Below are 24744 nucleotides of genomic sequence, written 5' to 3' on the forward strand. Positions count from 1 at the left end.
TTCAATTCTCTGGTCCTTAATTTCTTTATATATAAAAAAGAGGTTAGGTCTCCAAGGCTCTTTTCCAGATTTAGGATTCTAATTTTGTTACAAAATTAAATAAAATAAGGAGGTAATTTTAACCTCATCTACCAAAAAGTCATATAGTACATTCCAAAGACAATCATAAAGGATTTTTGATAACCCACTACAGTGTTCAATTAGCATAGATAATCAAAATTTTGACTATATTTATCTAAGATCCTCAAACTTTTCCATCTTGCCAGAGGTGCAAAATTGAAGGTAGGAGTTAATATTATACAATTAGCATTGATGATTCATGACTTTATGATAGGGTTGCCATTCCTGGAGTTACTCCTCCATATGGCCCTCATCTTTGCATATTAAAAAAAAAATACTGATTTCATCATAAGCATACCCATCACTTCTTGAGCCTTTCACCTGTTTTTGCCTCTAAGGAATACATGCAGAATGATGCCAGAATTGAAAGTTGAGGGGGTGTATATATTCTGACTTTTCTTTCTAACTTGAATAAAGGTGATTCTTATCCAAGAGAAAATATCCATCTTGACTATTAAGACATAATAACCTACTTATACGGAACAAAAGAATCATTAAGTATCAAGGACTCAGAACTAAGAATCATTAAGTACTATGGACTCAGAACTAAGAATCATTAAGTACTATGGACTCAGAACTAGAATCATTAAGTACTATGGACTCAGAACTAAGAATCATTAAGTACTATGGACTCAGAACTAAGAATCATTAAGTACTAAGGACTCAGAATTAAGAATCATTAAGTACTATGGACTCAGAACTAAGAATCATTAAGTACTAAGGACTTAGAACTAAGAATCATTAAGTACTATGGACTCAGAACTAAGAATCATTAAGTACTATGGACTCAGAACTAAGAATCATTAAGTACTAAGGACTCAGAATTAAGAATCATTAAGTACTATGGACTCAGAACTAAGAATCATTAAGTACTAAGGACTTAGAACTAAGAATCATTAAGTACTATGGACTCAGAACTAAGAATCATTAAGTACCAAGGACTCAGAACTAAGAATCATTAAGTACTAAGGACTCAGAACTAAGAATCATTAAGTACTAAGGACTCAGAACTAAGAATCATTAAGTACTATGGACTCAGAACTAAGAATCATTAAGTACTAAGGACTCAGAACTAAGAATCATTAAGTACTAAGGACTCAGAACTAAGAATCATTAAGTACTATGGACTCAGAACTAAGAATCATTAAGTACTATGGACTCAGAACTAAGAATCATTAAGTACTAAGGACTCAGAATTAAGAATCATTAAGTACTATGGACTCAGAACTAAGAATCATTAAGTACTAAGGACTCAGAACTAAGAATCATTAAGTACTATGGACTCAGAACTAAGAATCATTAAGTACCAAGGACTCAGAACTAAGAATCATTAAGTACTAAGGACTCAGAACTAAGAATCATTAAGTACTAAGGACTCAGAACTAAGAATCATTAAGTACTATGGACTCAGAACTAAGAATCATTAAGTACTAAGGACTCAGAACTAAGAATCATTAAGTACTAAGGACTCAGAACTAAGAATCATTAAGTACTATGGACTCAGAACTAAGAATCATTAAGTACTAAGGACTCAGAACTAAGAATCATTAAGTACTATGGATTCAGAACTAAGAATCATTAAGTACTATGGACTCAAAACTAAGAATCATTAAGTAGCAAGGATTCAGAACTAAGAAGCATTAAGTACTAAGGACTCACAACTAAGAATCACTAAGTAATAAGGACTCAGAACCAAGAATCATTAAGTACTAAGGACTGTTTTTATATCCTTTTGACTCTATAACATATTCTCATATGTAAAGAATCTATAACAAGTAAGATAAACAAAAAGGAAAATGGGAAACATATCCTAGTGGATATGAAGCTGGCTTATAAAAAAGAGATAGATTCAATTTCTGTCTTTGACACATGATTGTGAGCAACTTCTCTATGACTTCCATTATGCTTTCAATTTCAAAAGACCAATGTTCTTAGTCTTCCGATGAGAACAAAGAACATACCAGAAAGTTAAAACCAGGTCTTACCAAAAAAAAAAAAAAATGCTAGAACTATATCAAAGTCTAATCAGCAATCCAAATTTCAAATGAAGCTTCCAGAAGGACCTATTTATTATGACTGTCAACTGTTTCTCAGTTGCAAGTAGGTCAAAGACAATTAGCTGAAGTGGATTTTAATCAATTAAGTGGCTTCCCTTCTTGAATAGGTGATTTTTGTTTCAGTAAAACCAAGTCCTGCCAAGAAAATGAGATAAATAAGCAACCTGTAATTGAACAGCTCTTATCTAGTGTTTATGTGAAGTTGGTAGAATTGGACTCATTGGTCAGAAACAATTGTTCTGTCTCCTTTTAGCCATGGGGAAAAGAACATGAGAATTTTAAGCATTTAAAACAGATTTTTCGTCACAGGATAGGAAAATATGAGTGGATTGTAACCTGAATCTTTGAAAGAAGTCTGGAACAAAGGATGAGATCATGGACTCATTTGGAGCATTGAAAATTTGGTTTTGATCAGTGAGCATTTTTGCCACCTCCCTTTTTTCTACACTCCAAAGGCACAAATACCAAAAGGCTGAAACAATACAATAAGATTTTAAGAAAATAAATAATGATTATATAAACAAGGAGTTAGAAACAATTTTAGTTGATAACAAGATCAATAGATCCAAAGCCATTCCCTATACTCTACATGATATATTTCATGACTTTTCTAACAAATATCGATAAGCTTCACAATGAGATATTTCCTCTGCAAGTTCATCCAAGAATTCTAGGTTAATAATTTGAAAATATTTAGTCTATTTTCTAGACCACAAAGAGGGAATAATACGAACAAAACATTTCAGCACTATGCTTGTGTTGCCAGTCAGTCAGTGATTACTACTTCATAAGGAAACATACAGGATTGATTCCCTTTTTAAATCAGAGAGCTGGATTTTTAAATGAACAGAATACAAGAGGGTGAGTTTTTAGTCCCAAGGGAAATATAATTCAGGAAAGCATTAGGCACATTCTATCCATGCCCTTTGAATCTAATATGAAATATCTACCCATTAATGGTTGAAACACAGACAAGAGACAGGCAGTGCCCTACCTTTCACATTCAATACCTCTATGGCCTTGGGCAAATAATTTAATTTCTCTAGGACTTTTTTTTATCTGTTAAATGAAAGGGGTGGGCTCAATATCAAGGATTCTGTGGGTCTATGATCCTTACATGCCTTACAATTCACTTTCCTTGTAAAAATCCTGACTTTTGCCAGTGCAGGTATATTAATATAGTAATACAAAAGTTTCCATTTGATAAGTAAGGAAATTTAGACCAGAAAAATTTTTAGGCAGCCAGCTGGTACAGTGGAATAGAGAGTGTAGAGTCTGGATTCAGGAAGATTTGAATTCAAATCCTGCCTCAGATACTTACTGTCTGTGTGATCTGTAAGCAAAGCACTTCGCTTCCCAGACTCAGTTTCCTCACAAAATGCATACATTTCACAGATTTTTTTTTAATGCTCAAATGAAATAGTGTATATAAAGTCTAACAAACCTTATAGCACTATTTGATGCTATTTACTTTTATTATTGCCCATGGTCCAGTGAGGGGAGATGAATTCAGAAATAAAAGTGACTCTGTAAACCAGGTTGGAGCAGGACACACACTCACACACACACACACACACACACAAACAAACAAACAAACAAACCTACATTGGGAGCAGAGGAAGGGGACAGGTTGAATAAGATCTCTCATACTCCAGAATATGTCTGTTCCCTAGTTCTTCCATGCATTTCACTAGCTCTATGTATTTCAAGGCTTCAGGCTTATCTATTCATCAAAGTCCTTTGCATTTTGTAGACATCCTGCAAAAGTAACCAGGCTGGCTCTCCTCCCCACTCAGACTTTCTTCTCTACTCCAGACAAGGGCTACCCTTCCCACCCACATTCTTTCTGAATCACTGGTGGGAAAGAGGCAGGATAGCAGTCTCATGATTAATTTGGAAATTTAAAAGCTCTCTTTGGTTTGATTCCCATTTATCTGCCTTTTCAGTTCTTCTTCAAAGTTCCAGGCCCAGCTCTTTGGAGCAATCTCTCTGTCCTACACATTCTGTTCATCTGCATCCCTCTTTGCGATCAAAATTGCCAACTTCTTTCTTCTCTGTCAAACCACATCCTTTTATGACTTCAACTTTCTATTTAATATCTACTCACTCCACTTACCAGAATGAGTCTTAGATGATAGATAAATGCTTATGCTATGTGTCTCCTATTACCACCTTGGCTTAGCTCTCTGAAATACAGCTGGGGACTGGCTTGGAAACTTTCTGGGGAAAGCAAGATCCTAGGAGCTTCAAGATCCAATTTTATGAACCAAAAGGGAGTTTTTTGTTTTGTTTTGTTTTGTTTTTTGCGATATCTGCAGTAATACTGAATAAAAAGGATTCTCTTAGTATCTTCAGTTACTACCAATCCTTTTGATATATATACATATATATGCATATATATGTCATTTATTGCAAAATTACCAAATAGACTCCTTTTATCTAATAATTGAAGGATTATAGCAATGGAAATAACAATGTCTTTGGAGTTAGAGAATTCATTACTATATTAATAGGATCTCAAAGGCCATTAAGCACAATCCTCTCATACAAATGAGTCCAAATCCTCTCATGGTACAGATTCAAATCCTGTCTCTCAAACTTCTTCCATGTGTGACCTTGGGCACTTAGCTATTCTCTGCCTCATTTTTCTTATTTACAAAAAAAGAAAAAGGAGTTGTACTAAATGAACTCTTAAGATTCCAAGTCTATATCTTTGATCCTCTCTTAGCTTACAATTCGCTTTCTTCCCAACAATCCTAAAAGATAAGAAGAATATTACTACTATTTGATACAGGTGGTTGATGACTTCCAAAGTTCACAGACCAATATAAATGGTGGGACTGAGATGCAAATCCAAACTTTCTTACTGCAAGATCTCTATTCTTTCCAATATCACACTCTTACTCCAAATAATTCAATTCAATGCTACACAATGCTTTAACTAGATATAAAAAATGTAAGAGATAGAAATGTAATAGAAATTGAAGAGCTTTGCTGTTATTATTTTCATGCCCTGGGTTTCTCCCCTTCCTTTTATATGGGACCTCAGAAGCTACGGCAGGAGAAGTGCTTAGTTCACTTTCTCCTCTGCATCCATCTTCTCATATGTGCCCTTTCCTTACTCTTCCCATCATCATGACCCATGAGCCATGATCAAACCAACTTTGCCATCTCTGCAACCTTACCTAGCCAGCCTTCCACTTTGGGTGATAGCTTTGAGGGTAGGGACTCTCTTTTATATTCATACATCTCAACAAATATCAGATTGCTTGCTGTTTTGGGGAGAGGGAAGGTAAGGGAGGAAGGGAGAGAAATTTGGAACTCAAAATCTTACAAAAATGCATGTTAAAATTATCTTTACATGTAATTGGAAAAATAAAATATTATTGAGAAATATATTTATATGTGCACTCCTGAGTGCTTAGCATAGTACTCAGTACATTGCAAGTGTTTAATGAGAGTTTTCTCATTCATTCATCCATGTGTTTATTTTACAGACAACTAGAAGATACATGAGTTCAAAAGAAAAAAACTTTTAATCAAGTAAATTAAGATGTTCTAACCACATTAAGGTCCCTTGGTGTATATAAACACTACATTTTCCCAAAAGTTGCCAGTCCAGAGGGCAAAGAAAAAGATAGAGGATAGAAACATAGAAGGCATATGTGACTGGGGAACATACACACAAGGAGTGTGGAGAGGGACCAAAAGTGGCCAGCTCCAATAGGACAGAACTGACCCCATCTCTAGGCACTCATTGTGTTGTTTCCTGCTGGGCAGGCACCGAGTCTCCATCTCTGCTTTATTGTCTGTGGTTCACTGTGTCTCTTCTCTCTACTGAGCATCTCTAGGGTTTCTCGGTCACTGATGTGCTCTCTGCAACCATCTGCTTGGCTATACTTTATCAGTTACAGATGACTGTCATCTAGCCAAATTCCTCAGAGGCATTTTCTGCTCTCTACCATCATTTGGTGGGATGCAGTAGCTGTATGACTCTACCTACAAAGGAGAGCTAATTATTTTTAATTTATAGACTAGACTAAAGATATGAGACAGAATACACAGATGAACATTAACCAAAAGCCTCAAGAAAGACAGAATTCTATCTTTCTCTATGTCTCTATATGTCTTTCCCTTCCCCACCCTCCTACTCTCAATTTATAATTTTTTTTCTACTACCAATGCCTTCTCTCTGACCCCAGACAACTATCAACTTGGGCTAATTTTTTTTTCTTTTAACTTCTATTAAATCCTTAATTATTCATCAACATCCTTATTTGAGAAATTCCAATTAACCAAACCCAAAGAAAGTTGGGTAATTGAAAAGCTCTGCAAAACAATTTGGAACTGTACCCAAAGGGCTATTAAATTGTGCATACCCTTTGATCCAGCAGTGTCTCTACTGGGCCTATATCCCAAAGAGATCATTAAAAAGGGAGATGGACTCACATGTGCATAAATGTTTTCAGTCCTTTTTGTAGTGGCAAGGAACTGCAAACTGAGTGGATACCCATCAGCTGGGAAATGGCTAAATAAATTATGGTATATGAATGTTATGGAATATTATTGTTCTAAAGGAACGATCAACAGGATGATTTTAGAAAGACCTGAAGAGACTTACATGAACCGATGCTAAGTGAAGTGAGCAGAACCAGGAGATCATCGTATATGGCAACAACAAGATTATGTGATGATCAACTCTGATGGACTTGGATCTTTTCAACATCAAGGTGATTCAGGATAATTCCAATAGATTTGTGATGGAAAATGTCATCCACATCCAAAGAGAGAACTATGGGGACTGAAGGTGGATAAAAGCAAAGGATTTTCACCTTTTTGTTGATATTGCTGTTGTTATTTTGTTTGCTTGCTTGTTTTTTCTTTCTCATTTTCCCCCTTCTGATCTGATTTTTCTTGTGTAGAATGATAAATATGGACATATGTTTAGAAGAATTGCACCTATTTAACCTATATTGGGTTACTTACTGTTCAGGAGAAGGGGGAGATGAGAAGGGAGGGAGAAAAATTTGGAACGCAAGATTTTGCAAGAGTGAATGTTGGAAACTATCTTTGCACATATTTGGACAAATAAAAAGATATTGTAATTTAAAAAATAATCCCCTTCAAAAAGAAAAGAGTCTCCTCAACAGATGCTCCCTTACTACCATCAAAATAAACTTGTGCACAAGAAGAAAAATATCATATGAAGCCAGAAGACCTTCAAAATCTCCCCCATCCACATTGCTTCTCTTTTCAAGCATATCTTCTGGTCACAAAACTGCTGGTCCCTACCTAACATTCTGACCAATTCAGAAAGGCTACTCTCTACATATTTAATATGTAGCATTGGTGGCTTGCGATGTTTATTCTGTATAGAAAGAGCCTGGAATATAGAAAGAGCACTGACTGGAATCCAGAACGAGCTAGATCAAATCCAAATTCTGACACTCAACCTTTGTACCCTTCAGTTTTCTCATTTGTAAAATGGAATTAATAATATCTGTTGCATCTACTTTGGAGAATTGTGGTAAGGATCAAATAAAACAATATTTACATATTTAAGCATGAATATAAACAACTACAGATATTCTGAGCAGTTGAATTCTACCTAATTGAGATTTTGTTGGGGTGGGCAGTGGGGAGTGAATATTACTTTCCTAAAAACAACTAATATATTTACCTGTAAGTAGGGCTGTTTCAACAACCCCTAAAGGAAGTGCAGCTGCAGTTTCCAAATCCTTTTCCTGCCTAAATCAACAGTAATGTAGGAACTCAAGAGCCTCTCTCAAAAGGTTTTATCAGCTACAGTTAAGGGGTTTGGATAACATCCCAGCTAATCTGTTAGCAGCAGCTGGGGAGAGTGTCAAGAAATTACTTTCTCAATTGTCTTTCCAAGTATTGTCTAAAATTCATCTGCAGTATATCCCCCACTGTTGAACAAGAAGGGACATGGATTCACTCAAACAAAGTGGGCCCCAAGGGCCACGAGGGCCCAGCCCCTGGAAGCCAACTACTCGGGAATATTAATTAAGAATTCTGCCCACCAGGGTAGGCTTTCCTTGGGAGAGCTCCATAAACTCAACAGAGCAGCATGATTTCTCTACTAATCAACACTAATTGTGCTGATTCCCAAATGTTAAGAGGGACCTTTTGGCTGTACCTGTGGTATCCTCCCTGTAGTTTTTCTAATCCTTTAGCCAACAAATTTTTTATTTATTATGAATTTTTCACTTATTTCTGTGGTTTGAACTCCCTATAGGAGTTTGATGGTTCTCATCATTAGGAGGTTGATCCAACATTCAACCAGTTTTGGTTTTTTATTGCCCACGGGTTTTTTTTTTTTAACCTTTCAATTTTATCTCTTTCTTTGTCTTTTGTTTAATTATAAATAATCCCTTTGGCTGTCTACAATCTTTTGTAGAACTAGAAGCATTCACCTTAAATCTTTCTGCTATTATCTATTGAGTAATGCAGGGGGAAAGACTGGGGAAGTAGTTCTGGCTTCTTGTTTCCTTACTTGGCTCTCTTTCTCCCTCTGTTCCTGAATGTACCATCCTACTGGGCTTTGTCCTCAATGTACTTCCCTCTGCCCACAGTGCTCTCCCTAAGTAATTTCATCAACTCCCACAGATGTAACTATCACTTTTGCGTGATAACTCCCAACATTCACACTCACTCACTCACTCACTCTCTCTCTCTGCAAAATTCTGTCTCTCCCTCTCTCTCTGTCTCTTTCTGTCTCTGTCTCCTTCTCTTTCTCTCTTTCTCTGTCTCTCTCCTTCTCTTTCTCTCTTCTCTGTCTCTCTCCTTCTCTTTCTCTCTTTCTCTGTCTCTCTCCTTCTCTTTCTCTCTCTCTGTCTCTCTCTCCCTCTCCTCTTTCTCTCTTTCTCTGTCTCTCTCCCTCCCTCTCTCTCTTCTCTGTCTCACCTAATTGCCCAATCTTGTCAGTCTGCATTCACCAATGTGTCTCATCCATCTGTCTGCTTTTACTCCTGTCACCACTAACCTACTTGAGACTCTCATAGTCTCACAGTTATAGAGCTAAAATCGATTTTCAAAACTATCTCATGCAATCTTTTATAATGAAGGAAGTGACTTGCTTAAGGTCACACAGAGAAATTACTTAAAACCAGACTCTACCTCAGAAGCAATAGGTTTCATTTGTTATTTAGAAATCACAGTCCCAAGAGCCCACAAAAAGTTGATAATTTCTTATTCATCTTTAACCTTTAATGACATGGGACTTTGTGATGTAAATCTCAAATGATAGATTTTAGCAGTATTTCATTACTTATCATTTGGACAACTGCAATAATTCCATAAGAGTAGTGTAGAATCACAGGAAGAACTGGGTTTAGAGGAAGATGACTCAGATTCAAACGTGAGCTTGGAACTTATTTATCATCTTCCTGACTTGGACAAATCACTACCATTCCACTCATATTTTCTTATGTTCAAAATAAAGACATTGGATTGGATGATTCCTAAGGTTCTTTACATCTCTACTTTTTATGTTCAAGGCAATAAAAAAGGTGCTGGGGCTGCAGAGATAAAAACCAAACTCCTTGGTCTCAGGGAATTTTCATTCTTCCAGATATAAAGATGCCATTATTAGCCCTAAACCTTTGAGTAGTTCCACTAAAGTTGGCCAATTTGAGCTGAGCTATCCACACTTTCCCAGGCCACTGTCACCAAACATTTGTGTCAGCAAGATAGTTGAATGGGATTCTGGCCATGGAAGAGCTCTCTCTGTGCAAAGTTAATTAAGTGGCCCATACAGGGATCCCACCCCGGCCTCATTAGCACTATCTCCAAGTCAATGGAGTTAACCAGCCATGCACTTCTTCTATATATATGTAAATTTCAGTGTACAAATAGGCAGCCTCTTTTAGAAGTGGAACACAGTAGCCTAATGTTCTGGTAACTTTTAGAAACTCAAAAGAAATCTATTTCTGATTTATTTGATGAAATCAAAAATGAACTAATGTCTGCTTTTAGGAAGTGCATACCCCAGCAGTAGAAGGTACCATTATAATGACCACATTTCTTCTTCTTCTTCTTCTTCTTTTCTTCTTCTTCTTCTTCTTCTTCTTCTTCTTCATCATCATCATCATCATCACCTACATCCTTCAAAGTCCTCCATATCTAAGATTTCAGGCCACTCACAATGTAACCTAGAACATAAGATTTCCTTAGGGAAATATAAAACACAGGAGAACTTAGAAACACATGAGATCAATAAATAACTATAGCTTGCCTATTTTCTTATACTGAAGTATTTATTATATGAATCACTATATATGTGCAGAAGATAATCATCTTGTAGACTATAATATGAGAAACTTAGAAACACCGTACTCAAGGGTCTCACCTTTTCTGCATTTATCTGCTTCTTACAGGCAGTTGCAAAATGAAAAAGATATTTAATGTCCTAATTAAGGCTATTGGCAGTAGCTGCAGCCTTCCCGTCCCTCTAGCTTATGTGCCCACCAGCCTCAGTGATGCTGGTAGCAAAACAGGCAAACAAAAAATAAAGGTATCAAAGAAAAAACTCTAGATGCCGCTGATAGGAAAAAATCAGGAGAGAAGGAGGAGCACACTTGAGGAAAAAGATAAATTCAGCTTGAGGCACCAATAGAACAACTAGCTAAAGACATGCAGTAGGGGAACAGACATCTTGAGCCCAGAAGAGTGGTCACCATTAGAAATATAGACATGGGAGCCACCAGTTTCAGGGTAATGATTGAAGTCATGGTAATGAATGAGGGAAATAGCATAGAAAGAAAGAAGAGAGCTCTAGACAGAAAATTGGGACTCTGTGCCCTTATAGACTCAGATGGAAGCTAAATGGCAAAAGATAAACCAGAAAAATATTTCAGATGCCACTGAAAAGGAGCATAACCAGAAATAGGGGTGAATAGTGAGAAAAACCCAGAAAAGTTGAGATTCAGGGACCAAGAGACCATGAGATTTGGCATTTAGAGGTCACTGGTGAATTCTGAGAGTATGATTTCAGTAAAGCCAGACTAAAAAGGAAATAAATGGCAGGTAATAAAAAATTAGGAATATTGAGTTGACACTTTTTTAATGTAGGAAAGAAGGAGAATGATGAAATAGCTACATTACTGTTTTTATTTATTTATTTATTTTTTAGGAAAGGGAATTTGAAGAGTTTGTTATGTCATCCTGGATTTAAATTGGAGATTTATGAAATTCAAACTAATTTGTAAAATTCTAAAAACACAGACATGGATTGGAGGGGATCTTAATGGAAAATTGACTTATCCTCTTGCTCTTATTAACCCTGCTTTTCAAATGAAATAACTGAGGCACAATGGGTTCTGAGTTCTATTAAGTCACAAGTGGTAGTGGGAGGAGAAATAAATCCCATTATTTCTAGCATTAGTGTAATAGATAGGGTATTGGACTTCTACTTAGGAGGACTTGAATTCAAACTCACTGGCAGCCATTACCTAGTTTTATGACTCAGGGCAAGTCACATAACTATCTACCTCAGCTCTTTTCTGTTTGCAGGGTGTTCAAAATTACGGCATGGCCCAGAGCAGAACCCCTCTCATTTTGTGATTGGAATCAAAATTAAGAGTATTACCGATACTCCTTGTATGTAGAGTTAGAGAACTTAATACCCAGAGAACTTGGGTTCAAATTCTCCTCTACCACTTACAACACACACACACACACACACACACACACACACACACACACAAGACTGTCTAATCTAGTTCTTTGGATCTCACCTTCCTCTTTGTAAAATGATGGGGCTTGATCTCTGTGTTGACCTCTAAAGTTTCTTCCAGCTATAAAGTTGCGGTCCTATGTATGAAGCCGTCCAGATACAGAGATCCACTTTAGGTAATAAACATCAAAAAAAAAAAAAAAACCCTCTAATTTATGACAGGCAGAATTAAAGGGCCTTTAATACACCTGGGGTTTTTTTACTTTTTTGTGCCTTGGGCACTTTTGGCAGCCTGGATAATGAAATCCATGGATACTTCTCCAAATAATGCCTTGCTGCCTGTTTTCCTGCTTGAAGGAGAGGCTCGCTTTTATTTAAAGATTAATGAAAAAAGATGTAATTTTTCCCATCCAAGTTCATATATGGCATATGTGAACCCCAGGGTAAGAACTCCTTCCCTAGAAGGCAGTATGTGATATGAAGAATAGGATAACTTTGCTTTTTTAGAGGCAAAAACAAAAATACAGAATGAGCTTTTGTTTAGTCAGGGGTTTTCTATTCCACTTGGCTTAAATCAAAATAAATAATCCTAATAAAACGGGATAACCCTAAACAATTCCTGAAATTTTGACAGAGCTAATATGGCTCTTTATAGATAGGCACAGCTATTTATCTGCAAATGGAAAGATTTCTAAATATCATTGGCAATAAGATACACAAAGAGAGGCTGCCAATAGCCACTGTTATATGAGATTGGTCTGGTCATTAACCTCCGATGGAACCCTCAGCGAATCACTTAATCTCAGTGATTGAAGCACCCTGTCTGGAAAAAATACTTTTAAGTTATCTCATTAACCTCACCTGGATTAGATTTTTCTTTCATATACGAAAGATTTTTAGCTGCTCAATACCAAGTGATATAGAAACTGAAAATAGTGTTATCATCAATGTCTTCCCAAGATTCTCCTTTTTATTTTCAGAGCATGGAGGTGTGACACAGTTAAATCCCAGGACCAGTCTAAAGCTAAACTCTGAGAGAACCAACAGCAGGGTGCTTGGCTGAATTAGCTAAGTGACTAGAGAGTTACAGGCAACATCCAGCGGAGTGTTCTGAAATTAGATTTATGATCTTGAGGGCAGTAAGAATTTTAAGAGGCCTCTGAGACTGCTGAACAGTTTGACAATCAGTTAGTTTACCTATTTGCTTTTGCCTAAATTGGCCCTTAATAAACAACATCGAAGATAATAAAATTTTAGTTGGGTAAAATCTCCTCGGTGTCTCCAAAACGAGACAAGAACTAGTAGCAAAAGAGCTGATCTAGGAACCAAAAGAGTCCCCTACATAGGTCTTGTAACCCAAAGGGCATTGCTTTTACGATTAGTCCAGGCTATCAACTATCTGGTCAGGACACATCAATTAACCCCTCTAATGCTCAGGTCTCTCATCTGTAAAATGGGAAAAGTCCAATTCCCCTACTCCATCAGAGGGTTGTTGTGAGGAAGGTACTTTGTAAGCCTTAAAATGCTCCAAGACTGTGAGCAATTAGAACCCTATTGGCAAGAATAGGCAATTCTGATTTGCAAAACTCTCAGCATAACCCATAATCTCACGCTAAGCAAGAGAATAACAGAACAACAAAAAATACAGTGATACAAGGAATGAAATGTCTGAGTTTGTACTTTTTTTTTTTTGCTTATGGCTATATCCTCAAAAAGATCTCATTTTAGGGTTGTAGTCTGTACTAGAAGCAAACCTATATTATGATCAATATAATATTAAAATGTTTATTTTCATGTCATATTTTAGGTCATTAGAAGCAAAATACAAAAAAAAAAAAAAGCCAGGAGAGAATTTGGAATATAAATATTGAGTTTTTAGAATCCAATATGTATTAAGATACTTAATTCTTTATTATTATTATTTAAGAAATGATCAGCCAGATGATTTCAGAGAGGTCTGGGGAGACTTACGTGAACTGATGCTGAATGAAATGAGCAGAACCAGGAGATCATTATACAAGGCAACACCAAGACTACACAATGATCAATTCTGATGAACATGGCTCTCTTCAACAATGAGATGATTCAAACCAGTTCCAATAGTTCAGTGATGAAGAAAGCCATCTGTACCCAGAGAGAGGAGCACGGGAATAGAGCATGGAACACAACATAGCATTCTCACTCTCTCTCTGTTGTTATTTGCTTGCATTTTGTTTTTCCTTCTTGATCTGATTTTTCTTGTACAGCAAGATAACTGTGTAAATATATATATATTTACAAAGTAAATAAAAAGCTTTAATAAAAAAAATTTTAATGTTTTTAAAGATACTTAATTCTAATCTATGAGATATACAAAAAAAAAATTTTCAAGGTCTGGTAAGCCCCTGGAAGAAAAATTAGTGATATCTTAGGAAATGGAGAAAAAAGGAAATAAGAGAAAAGTCAAAAAAGGAGAGCAGAGCTCATAGGATAGTAGATATAGAGTTGGGGCTGAGGGAGGCTTAGAGGCCTTTTAGTCCACTTTACAGATGAGAGAATTGAGGCCTAGAGAAGTTATGTGACTTATGCAATATCACACAGATAAACGTTGTCTTTTTTTTTCTCTTTGGTCTGACTATTCTATTTCTGACTTGGATATTGTGGCTTAGAAGATAAAAAACTAAACCTGGAGTCAAGACGTCTTCTATTCAGATCACACTTAATAGTTATGGAATCTTGAGTAAATGACATAAACTTATTGAGTCTCAGTTTCCCCAACTGTTAAATGTATATAGGAGCAGCTAAGGGACACAATGGACAGACTGCCAACCCTGGAATTAGAAAGACTCATCTTTCTGAATTCAAATCCAGCCTCAGACACCAGCTGTGTGATTCTGGAGAAGTCACTTAACCCTGTTTGCCTCAGTTTCTCATCTAAAAAAATGGGCAGGAGAAGAAAATGCCAAAGCATTTCAGTATCTTTGCCAAGAAAACTCCAAATGGGGTCAGGAAGAGTCAGACATGGTTGAAATGGCTGAACAACAACAAAATTGATATAATAATGTCTATAAGCACTTACCTCACAGGATGGTTATGGGGACCAGTTGAGATAAGGCAAATAGAGGATTTTTTTTTTTTGCAGAGGCAATCAGGGTTAAATGACTTGCTCAGGGTCACACAGCCAGGAAGTGGTAAGTGTCTGAGGCCAGATTTGAACTCAGGTCCTCTGACTTCAGGACTCTCAAATAGAGTATTCTTATAATGCCAATTATTATTAAATCATCCAACCTGTGATGAATCAGGTATATTAAACACTTTTGAATATAATTGGCCAGAAAAGAGCATAATGCTTGTGCCATTGCATGGAATATTGTGTGTGTTCTTCCTACCTCCGCTTTCATTAATGATGATGCTAGTTTGTATTTACTTAACATGATCTCTTTTGAGTCTCCCAAGAGCCTAGTGAGGTAGAAAATGTTTGTTCTATTGAACTGAAGCCATATTTTGTGGATGAAACAAATTGAGCTCAGAGAGCTTACGGAACTTGTCCAAAGTCAGTGAAAATTAACTGGCAGAGCCAACAATCCAACCCAAATCTTCTGAGTTCAAAGCTTCTGAGTCCCTGCTATGCAGGGCTGTTCTAAGGAAAGGACTTAGTAATTCTTCAGGGACTAAATAAATGTGAGTTATTGTTATAATATTGATGTTGCCTGTTATGCAACATGAACTTAGAGATAACACAGGATAAGCACAGGACATCCTTGTTGCCTCCCATAGGCTTTTCTAAATCAGATATTTTTAATGCCATTGATTTGAGGATATTACGTTCATGCTTTGCCTGACAAAACATTATGGCCTTATTTTAACTATTGGAGGATCTCTTCCCATACCTTGCTTCCTACCTACCCAGCCCTCTAAAATAAAAATAGAAAAAACTCAGCTCTTGTTAATGCAATTAACACATTTAAATACCAAACATATGCTTGCCCAAAAGACTTTTTAATGGAGAACAAGGCAAACATTCACTTGGTGATCAGAAAAAGTGATAACAAGGACATTTTCAAGATCTCTCTTAAGCAATTTGGAAGTAATTGCATGACATGATACACACTGGCACAGGATCACCCAGCATGGCGTGCCTTCATTAGAGAAGGTGTTGTGTTCTGTGAGCAACGCAGACTTGAAATAGCTCAAAAGAAATGTGAGATGTACAAATGTAGAGAATCTACCCCAAATGTGCACACAGACTATTGGTGACCAATCGGTGGGAATTTCAAGCTTGTATTGGTCTGATCAATTGGACTCACTGTAATTTGACTGTAACATAGCGATGTCATTTTGGTCCTCTTTGAGAAGGAAGGACAACAACCAACTCACAATCAGAACATTTCAGAGCTAAAAGAAATATTATAACCATAATCAAACTTATTTGGCAGATGAGGAAACAAGCTTAGAAAGATGAAATGGCGTATGCAAGGGGGCTATTGCTCAATTTTTAAGCCATAAAAGTTTAATGTTTAAGTCATAACTGACTTAAGCCCCATATGTGGGGCTTGGCAAAGAAATTAGAGTGGTTTCCCATTTTTTCCTCCAGCTCATTCTGTAGATGAGGAAAGAAGAGGCAAAGGTTAAAAACTTGCCCAAGTGTCAGAGGATGGATTTGAAACTCATATCTTCCTGATTCAAGGTCTGGTGCTCTACCCATTACACCAGCTAGCTAGCCTATTGTACATAGTAGCGCTTAATAAATGCTTATTGATTGATGGGTTGACCTATTAATTGACTGCAACCTCCTCCCTTCACCATGTATTAACCAATAACTTATGCATGAAATTTATTTTCAATTCATTTAGTAGTCCTCATGTTTTAATACTATTATACAGACATTCACTTTCCCAATCACTGAACATACAACTATAAGCAGACAAAATAATCCCTATCCTTAAGAAGTTTATGTTTTAATGGAGAAAGTCTATACATAAGGAGGTACTGAAAATAGAGGAAAAGGGGGAAAGAGGGCACCCTAATAGAGCCACAAAGAGAAGACTACAGAAAGTAGCATGGAATTCTGGTTCCCAAAAATAATGCCAAAGGTTCATTCATTGGGGGAAGGAGAAATTAGAGAGCCACAATAGGATCTAAGCTTAGGGTGAGGTTGAGAAGAGTAAAACAAACAAATAAATAAACATTGAAAAACACAGGGAGAACAGTTCTTACATTTCTTTGAGGTTTATCTTCCTGAGAAATGGATTTTCTCTATAATCTTGGAAAAAGAATGTCAGTATCATCATCTTAACTAGATTCCAGTTTCTTAAACTGTGGTTCATGACCCCATATGGGGTCTTGTAACTGAATATAGGATCACAAAATTATGATTTGTTCTCAGTAAATGTTTGATTTGCATATCTATTTCATATACCTATATATCCAGGATCATGTAAAAATTTCTCAGGAGAAAAGGAATCATAATTGAGAAAAGTTCAAGACCTGGACTAGATTACCAGTTCTATTAGATTTGTCATAAACAAATATTAATAATAATAAATATTTATGTTTCATTCATTCATTTATTATTTTAAAAAATAATTAAAATAAAATAAAAATAGTTCCTGAGTCCCCAATAATTTTTGATGCCTTACTCCTTGCCACATACTTTTCATCCTAATGATACTGATATTCTGGCTATTCCACCCACAAGACAGTCCTTTCCTTGACTCTGAGCATCTTCTCTGGCTCTTCTCCGTGCATGGATTGCTCTCCTTCCTAATTTTTGCCTTCTCTCTTCCTTAAGTCCCAACTAAAATCTCATCTTCTAAAAGAAGCCTTTTCCAACTCCTCTTAATTCTAATGTTTCCCTTCTTATTTCCTCCTTACTCTGTACAAAGTTTGTTTTTATGCATTTGTGGTCATGTTGTCTCTCCCATCAAATTATGAGCTGCTTTTGTCTCTTTCTGTATCCCCAGCACTTAGCATGATGCCTGGTATATAGTAGGTGTCAGGTTTCTTGATAGAGTTGTTTGACTGGCAGATAATAGAATCTCTGATCTAAAACCTTGCATGAATTCCAGCTAGCCCCTGACGTATCCCACTCACTCTCTCTGTACTCCAAACATAGTGGAAGGGAAGGAGAAAACCTTTCCTGAGCTTGCTCAGTCTCTCCAAGAGAAATAGTTCAGCCACTTTTCTCATATCTCATCCTGATCTATGGCTTAGTCACAGGGACCGGCCAAGCTGACTAGAATGCAATCTCTATCTTTCTGATAGATCACTGTTATTGCCTTCTATCCTTCTCCTCGGGGGGCCAGGGTACAAGCCATCACCACTCCAGTCACTCAGCTCCCAATTCTCTCTCCAGATCAGTTCACAATCTTCCCTAACTATACCCCAACCAGTCAAAGGCACATGTTCCTTCATCTCCTAAACTAAGAATGAAATGAAAATAACTGCACATCCTAGGGTTCTCAGCAAGGGTTCAAAACATTTTCTCTGTTAGGTGGATAACTTTAACCCTTGCCCATCGGAAGATTCTGAATGCCTTGTTACACTCGAAAATCCTACTATTTTCCTATTTAAAAAAAAAGAATAGGAATGGAAAAATATTATAATATAAATGATGAAAATGCAGGAAGAGACTAAAGCTGAGGAATGAAATGCCAACTGAGCAGGCCATGGTAGAAATCCTCCATTATTTTGGAATGATGTGAATTGTTATTCTCATTAACATAAGAAATAGATACAACACTAGCAATGTTCATACTTCTCAGCCTTTACCCTGGCTTACAAACACTGAATCTTTACAAGGCCTGTTAACAATTTTCTGAGACTGTTACCAATATGCATCCCTTCTTCTTTCTTGTAACTGCCACTCATGAATAAAAATTATTTTAATATCTCAATCAAGTTATTCCATTCTCTCTGGTTTACTCAAAGGTCATGCTCAGATGAAACTGTTTGGAGGACAGGGACTTAAAATTATGAACTATGAACCTATAAAGCAGTGGGTAAAATTAAAGGCCCATTATTATAGTTTCAGCTCTCAATTTGACTTAAATCATTGACTGTTTCTATTGCATATCACCAAATCACAGTACATTATTTCTGACTAACAGATGGAAGTAAAGATGAGATGGAGCTAATTAAGACCTAGCTAGAAGAATTAGAGCATCAAGTCTAACTTACAGTACGTGGATAAATAAATGTTTCTATAGTTAAATCATCTTCAACCTTGGCAAGGTGGCTAGGAAAATTTGCAGGCTTTTATTTTCATTTTTATTTCTTACACAGTTTTGATTTGTAAATTATAAGGGCTTAAGGGGGAAATGAGAAAAGGGAAGAAGTTTGTACCTAAAATATCTGTTAATGTTTTTAATTGCTAATAAGTGATAATACTAATACACATGTCAATAATACGTATGTGATTCAATGGATCCATGATCTCAAAAAACAGTAATTCTTTGCATCCCATAGGTCACAAGCCAGATACTCACAATATCAAAATTTTTTCCATAAAGCTTTCACATAGGATTTACTCCAATGTGCCGAAGGCCTTTCTCTAGCTCTTACATTTTGTGGCCACCAAAGCAAGACGCTGATCTCCCATTTGTGAAGAAAAGTAATTATAATAAAAGTTCATATTCCTATGGTGTTTTTAACTTTTGTAAAGCATTTTCCTCACAATAACCCTGTATATTAGACAGTATGTAATAGTGCAGTATGCTAAAAATAGAACTAGGTGTTCAATTAGAAAAGCTGGATTCAAATTTCTGCTCTCCTGCTTATTATGGTTATGATTAAATGCCAGAATAGTGTGCTAAGAGATAGGAATAGAAAGATGAGGTAGGAAAGGGAAGGAATAAGCATTTATTAAGCACCTAATAAGTACTAGGAACTTTTCTAAGCACTTTACAAATATTATCTTATTTAAGATCTGAACAGTCCTTTCCCTCTGGAAGCTGACATATTATTGGAGGATACTACATGAATACAAGTAAATACAATGTTTATATAAGGCAATAGTAAGGTGTTGAGAGGAAAGTTGCTCAAGAAATGTCAAATGTAGCACCTGGTGCTTTGAAAATTTAGAAATTTTTTGAGCTGGACATGAAGATGAAAATGTGGGTTATTCCAAGCTTGAAGGGAGGGGAAAAACACATTCAAGGGCATGGAAGTGAGAGCTGAAATGTTATTTATGGGGGATAAGTTATGGCTTCCCTATGTTCCATTTTTCTCATCTTTAAAATAAGAATTAAACTGGAAGACCACTTAGATCCCTAACTGCCTTTATAGCCTACTATCCCCACTCATAATCACATGCTTCTGAATAAAGCTATAGAAATAAGCAGTACATCATAAATTCATGATATCTAATTTCATCACCACAAGGCAGTTCTTTTATTCATCCCTAACTGATTTCTATCTCCCCACAGAAACTTTTCCAGTCATTCAATAAGTATATATTATACACTTGCTAAATACCATTGCTCTCTTAAGCAATGAGAATAAAATATAAGTGGAAATAGAGACAGAAACAAAGCCCTCAAGGAGCTTACATTCTAATATGGAAAAGCATATAAAAAGAAGTTAAAAGCAGAGAATAGGGAGAAAGAACATTCCCTTATTGCTGTGGAAAACATGATGGAGAAATTATAGAGAATCAGGACTGGAGATTCAAGAAGAATGAAAACATTTTCCTTAAAATGAAGATTTGGGAAAGAAATAACCAATCAGAAGAAGGAGGCATGAAATTCTAGTTCCAGAAGACCAGTTGACCTACTGTGACATAGGAAAGTTCAAAGAATCAGCAATAGATATAGAAGGCAAATCTTCTATCCCTAAGCTTCCCACATCTCTACCTTTATATATCTCACCTGAGAACTTGTCTTTTTTATTGAGAAATTGAGGCCATTTAATATGAACTCCTTCCATCTACATATGTTTAGATAGAAATAGTCCTGGGAGAAGTTGCTATACTTTTCTTAATACTCATATTTGATGTTTAATGGTAATGACCTATCATAAGAGTAAATAAAATTTCTGATTTTTTATGATTTAAATTATTAGAATGTACACTCATCCTATGTAGACTCATTAACAATATTGTTACCATTCCAGTGGCAGAAAAAACTGCAGCAATGTTATTATATTTCATCTTATTTCCATAAATTTTGTGTCCTTTGCAATTATTAATAATTGTTATGATTATAATAATTATTATAATGACAATAATAATATCAGAGTTTAAAAGGGACCAAAAAGGGTAAAGAGTGAATATCATAAAAAATGAAATTAATTATATTTTGACAGATGTATTTGACAGACTACATTTTAAATGGTTACTAATATAGAAGTCATTTTATGTGGTCAAGCATTTGACTAGTTAGAGCAAATGTGAGAATCATAATCCAATAGAATACAGGGTCAAGAAATGATAATATGCCTTGAAATTATAATTCCAACCCAACCTATTTAAAGAAGCTGTTGACTCTGGGAAAAAATGGAAAGTGTATAAAAATAAAGTCATTAATCCTGTCAATATTTCCTACAGAAAGTTAAGCAATATAAAATGATCACCACGATAGAAATCAAAACAGCCAGAATCATTTGTTCATCCATCAGAAAATTTGACCTCCTTGCTAAGTGGAGAAACATAGCAGCCAATGGAAACAACATTTTAAAATACATGTTACAGAGATGGAAGAAGGAAAATTAAGAGCTGCATTACTTCACAAAATAGCAAAAATGGGTGACAGGAAAATGGGTTAGCATATAGCTTGGCACAAGACTAATAATAGTCCCAAGAATCCCAAGAATATTTTTAGATGAAACTGGACAGAAAACAAGAGATGGAAAAGAAAGTGGGTTTAGCATTTTTAATGATGATTTCTCATCATTGAGTTGGGATCCAATGAGGAAGTTAAAATGGCATTAAAGAACTTTTTCCTAAAGAGGACAAATTAAATTACATTTGGGAAATTATGAGAATTTTAAGGATCCCATTCTATTCATATTCATATTCTTTCTTTCTCTCTCTCTCTCTCTCTCTTTCTCTCTGTGTGTGTTTCTGTTTCTTCTTCTTCTTCTCTCTCTCTCTCTCTCTCTCTCTCTTTCTCTCTCTCCCTCTTTCTTTCAAAAGGTATTCTTGAACCAAGTACAGCATGGTGCTTTTGGTGATGTAATGGTTCTCAGTAAATACTAAGGTATTTAAGGGCATCTCAGACACAGAAGGCTCTCTCAGTCACAGTTACAGAGAAAGCTTCAGGCTCCAGATTTGAAATGCCAGATTCCATCTTTGACCAGACTCATGGTGGCTGTCCTGCCTCCTTCACTTCTCTACTAAGACCAAGGACTTGGGCTAATCCCGAGGTCCTCCAGAGAGCTAGTCTAGACATTACATTTCTCTGTTTCTTTGTGTGTGTGTATTTCTCTCTCTCTTTCTCTCTCTCTCTCTCTCTCTCTCTCTCTCTCTCTCTCTCTCTCTCTCTCTCTCTCTCTCTCACACACACACACACACACACACACACACACACACACACACCCTTCCCTCCTTAACACATTTTTTCCATATTACCATATAACAAGAAATCATGAAACAGCCTGATATTCAAAGAATGATTCTACCTGGTGAGTAGTCTTCTCTTCATCTTCCTCTTTCCAGGTAATCATGTATATGCTTATCTGCTTACATGCTAAATTCTTCAATAAAAATAACAAGATCTTTTTTTTTCATTTTTTAAAAAATCTCTGGTACCAAGGGCAGTTCCTTGCCCACAAGAAAATTTTTGTTGGATTAGATTGGATGGGATCTAATTTCCTAATTGCAGATAAGTCAAAATCCAATGGAGAAATGAATGGTAAAAATAAGTAGATTACAAAATATTAACAATGACTTGCATATAAGTATAGTAAAAGATAATCATTAGGAACACATGTGATTGAAAAAGAAAAAAGTTTTTAATGTATTGAAATATAAAATAATAGCAGGAAAGAATTGGCTATTGTCCTTGGGGTTTTAAAAGAAATAGAGGAAAACTTCCAACATGGTGAATCGGCCCTCTTTGAATTCCTTTTGGGGGAGAAAATTGATAGAATCACAAAGGATAAAAAGACCCAGATTGTGATATATAACATTAGAGGCATTAAACACAATTAATGAGATTAGGGTCATTTAGAAAATTAGATAAGAGGCCCAACAGAGAGGCATAAAAATTCAATGAGGAATGGGTGCAGGAAAAGGAGGAGGAAGAGAAAGAGAAAAAAGAGAGGAGGGAGAAGAAGGAAAAGGAGGAGGAGGGAAGGAAAAGTAAGAGACATGGAGAGCAGAATGGAGAAGAAAAGAGGTAGAAGGAAAGAGGGAAAGGGAAAAGAAGAGAGGGAAGAGGTATGGAAGGGAAAGGAAAAAAATGATCAATAGTGAAATTCAAGGTTCTGAAAAAAAATTAGAAGAAAGGAGCACAAGTGGAGCAATTAGCTTTAGCAAGATGATCCATCTCTCCCTCTGAAATGCACAGAAAAAAAAAGAGATATGAGATGACACAGAGACCTTGCAATGTGAAGGATGACATAAGAGAGTTGATTGCTGATGAACTTGATCTTCCAATAAAATTAAAACCACTTGTGCTCCAGACTATGTGAAAACTAAAATTTTAGACTCATATTTGTGAAAGTTTCTTATGAAAATAGTATATAATGAGGCTTATTTCTATTTAAACAGCATTTTGTTCAAGCACACACTGAGAAGAAGATAAAGTCAAAGGTCCTGCTGATCATCCCACAACATTGCTATTACTTTGTACTTAGTACAAAATCACAGTCAGGATAACATAAGATTTAGCAGCCTCTATATTAAAGGATTGGAGGGCTTGATAGGTGATATTCTGGAGAGCAAAGGAACTAGGATTACAATCAAGAATCACCCACCCAGGAAAACTGAGTACAGTCCTTAGAGGAAAAGGTGAACATTCAATGAAATACATGAATTTCAAGCATTCATGATAAAAAAAAAAAAAAGACCAGAGCTGAACAGAAAAGTTGATACAAATATCAAGAGAAGCATAAAAAGGTAATTAGGAAAGGGAAATCATAAAGAATTTAAGGTATATCTATTTACATTCCTACATGGAAGGATGATACTCACAAATAAGAACTTTCTTATTGTTATGGTAGCTAGAAGAAGCATATTTAGGCAGCGAGCACAGGTGTGAGTTGAGTATGAAAGGGTATCTAAAAAAATAAAATTAAGGGGTAAGAGAGGAGTGTACTGGGAGAAAGGGAAAGGAAGAGATGAGACAGTATAAATTACTTGCCATAAAAGAGGCAAGAAAAAGCTTTTGCAATTGGAGGCAAAGGGGGAAATGGGAGGGGGAGTGAATGAATCTTACTCTCATCAGAATTGGCTCAAAGGGGAAATAACATACACATTCAATGTAAATGTAGCAATATATATTTTTCCCTACAGGAAAGTAGGGAAGAAGGGGATATAAAAAGGGGAGTAGGTGATAGAAGAGAGGGTATATTGGGGAAGGGGTGGTCAGAAGCAAAACACTTTTGAGGAGGGTAAGAGTAAAAGGAGAGAGAATAAAATAAATGGGGGAGGGGAGATACAGTTAGCGATAGTAGTTGGGAAAAGAATTTTGAAGTAAGTTTCTCTGAAGGCCTCATTTCTCAAATGTATAGAGAACTGAGTCAAATTTATTTTTTTTAAATAAGAACCATTCCCCAATTGATTCATGATCAAAAGATATGAACTATGCCTAAAGGGATATAAAATCATGCATATCCTTTGACCTAATAATACCACTACTTGACATGTATCCCAAAAAGGATTTTTTTTAAAGGAAAAGAGTACATATATTTATAGCAGCTCTTTTCTCAGGGCAAAGAATTGTAATTGAG

The sequence above is a fragment of the Antechinus flavipes genome, chromosome 5 (genome assembly GCF_016432865.1).
Source record: "Antechinus flavipes isolate AdamAnt ecotype Samford, QLD, Australia chromosome 5, AdamAnt_v2, whole genome shotgun sequence".
Classification (NCBI taxonomy): Eukaryota; Metazoa; Chordata; class Mammalia; order Dasyuromorphia; family Dasyuridae; genus Antechinus; species Antechinus flavipes.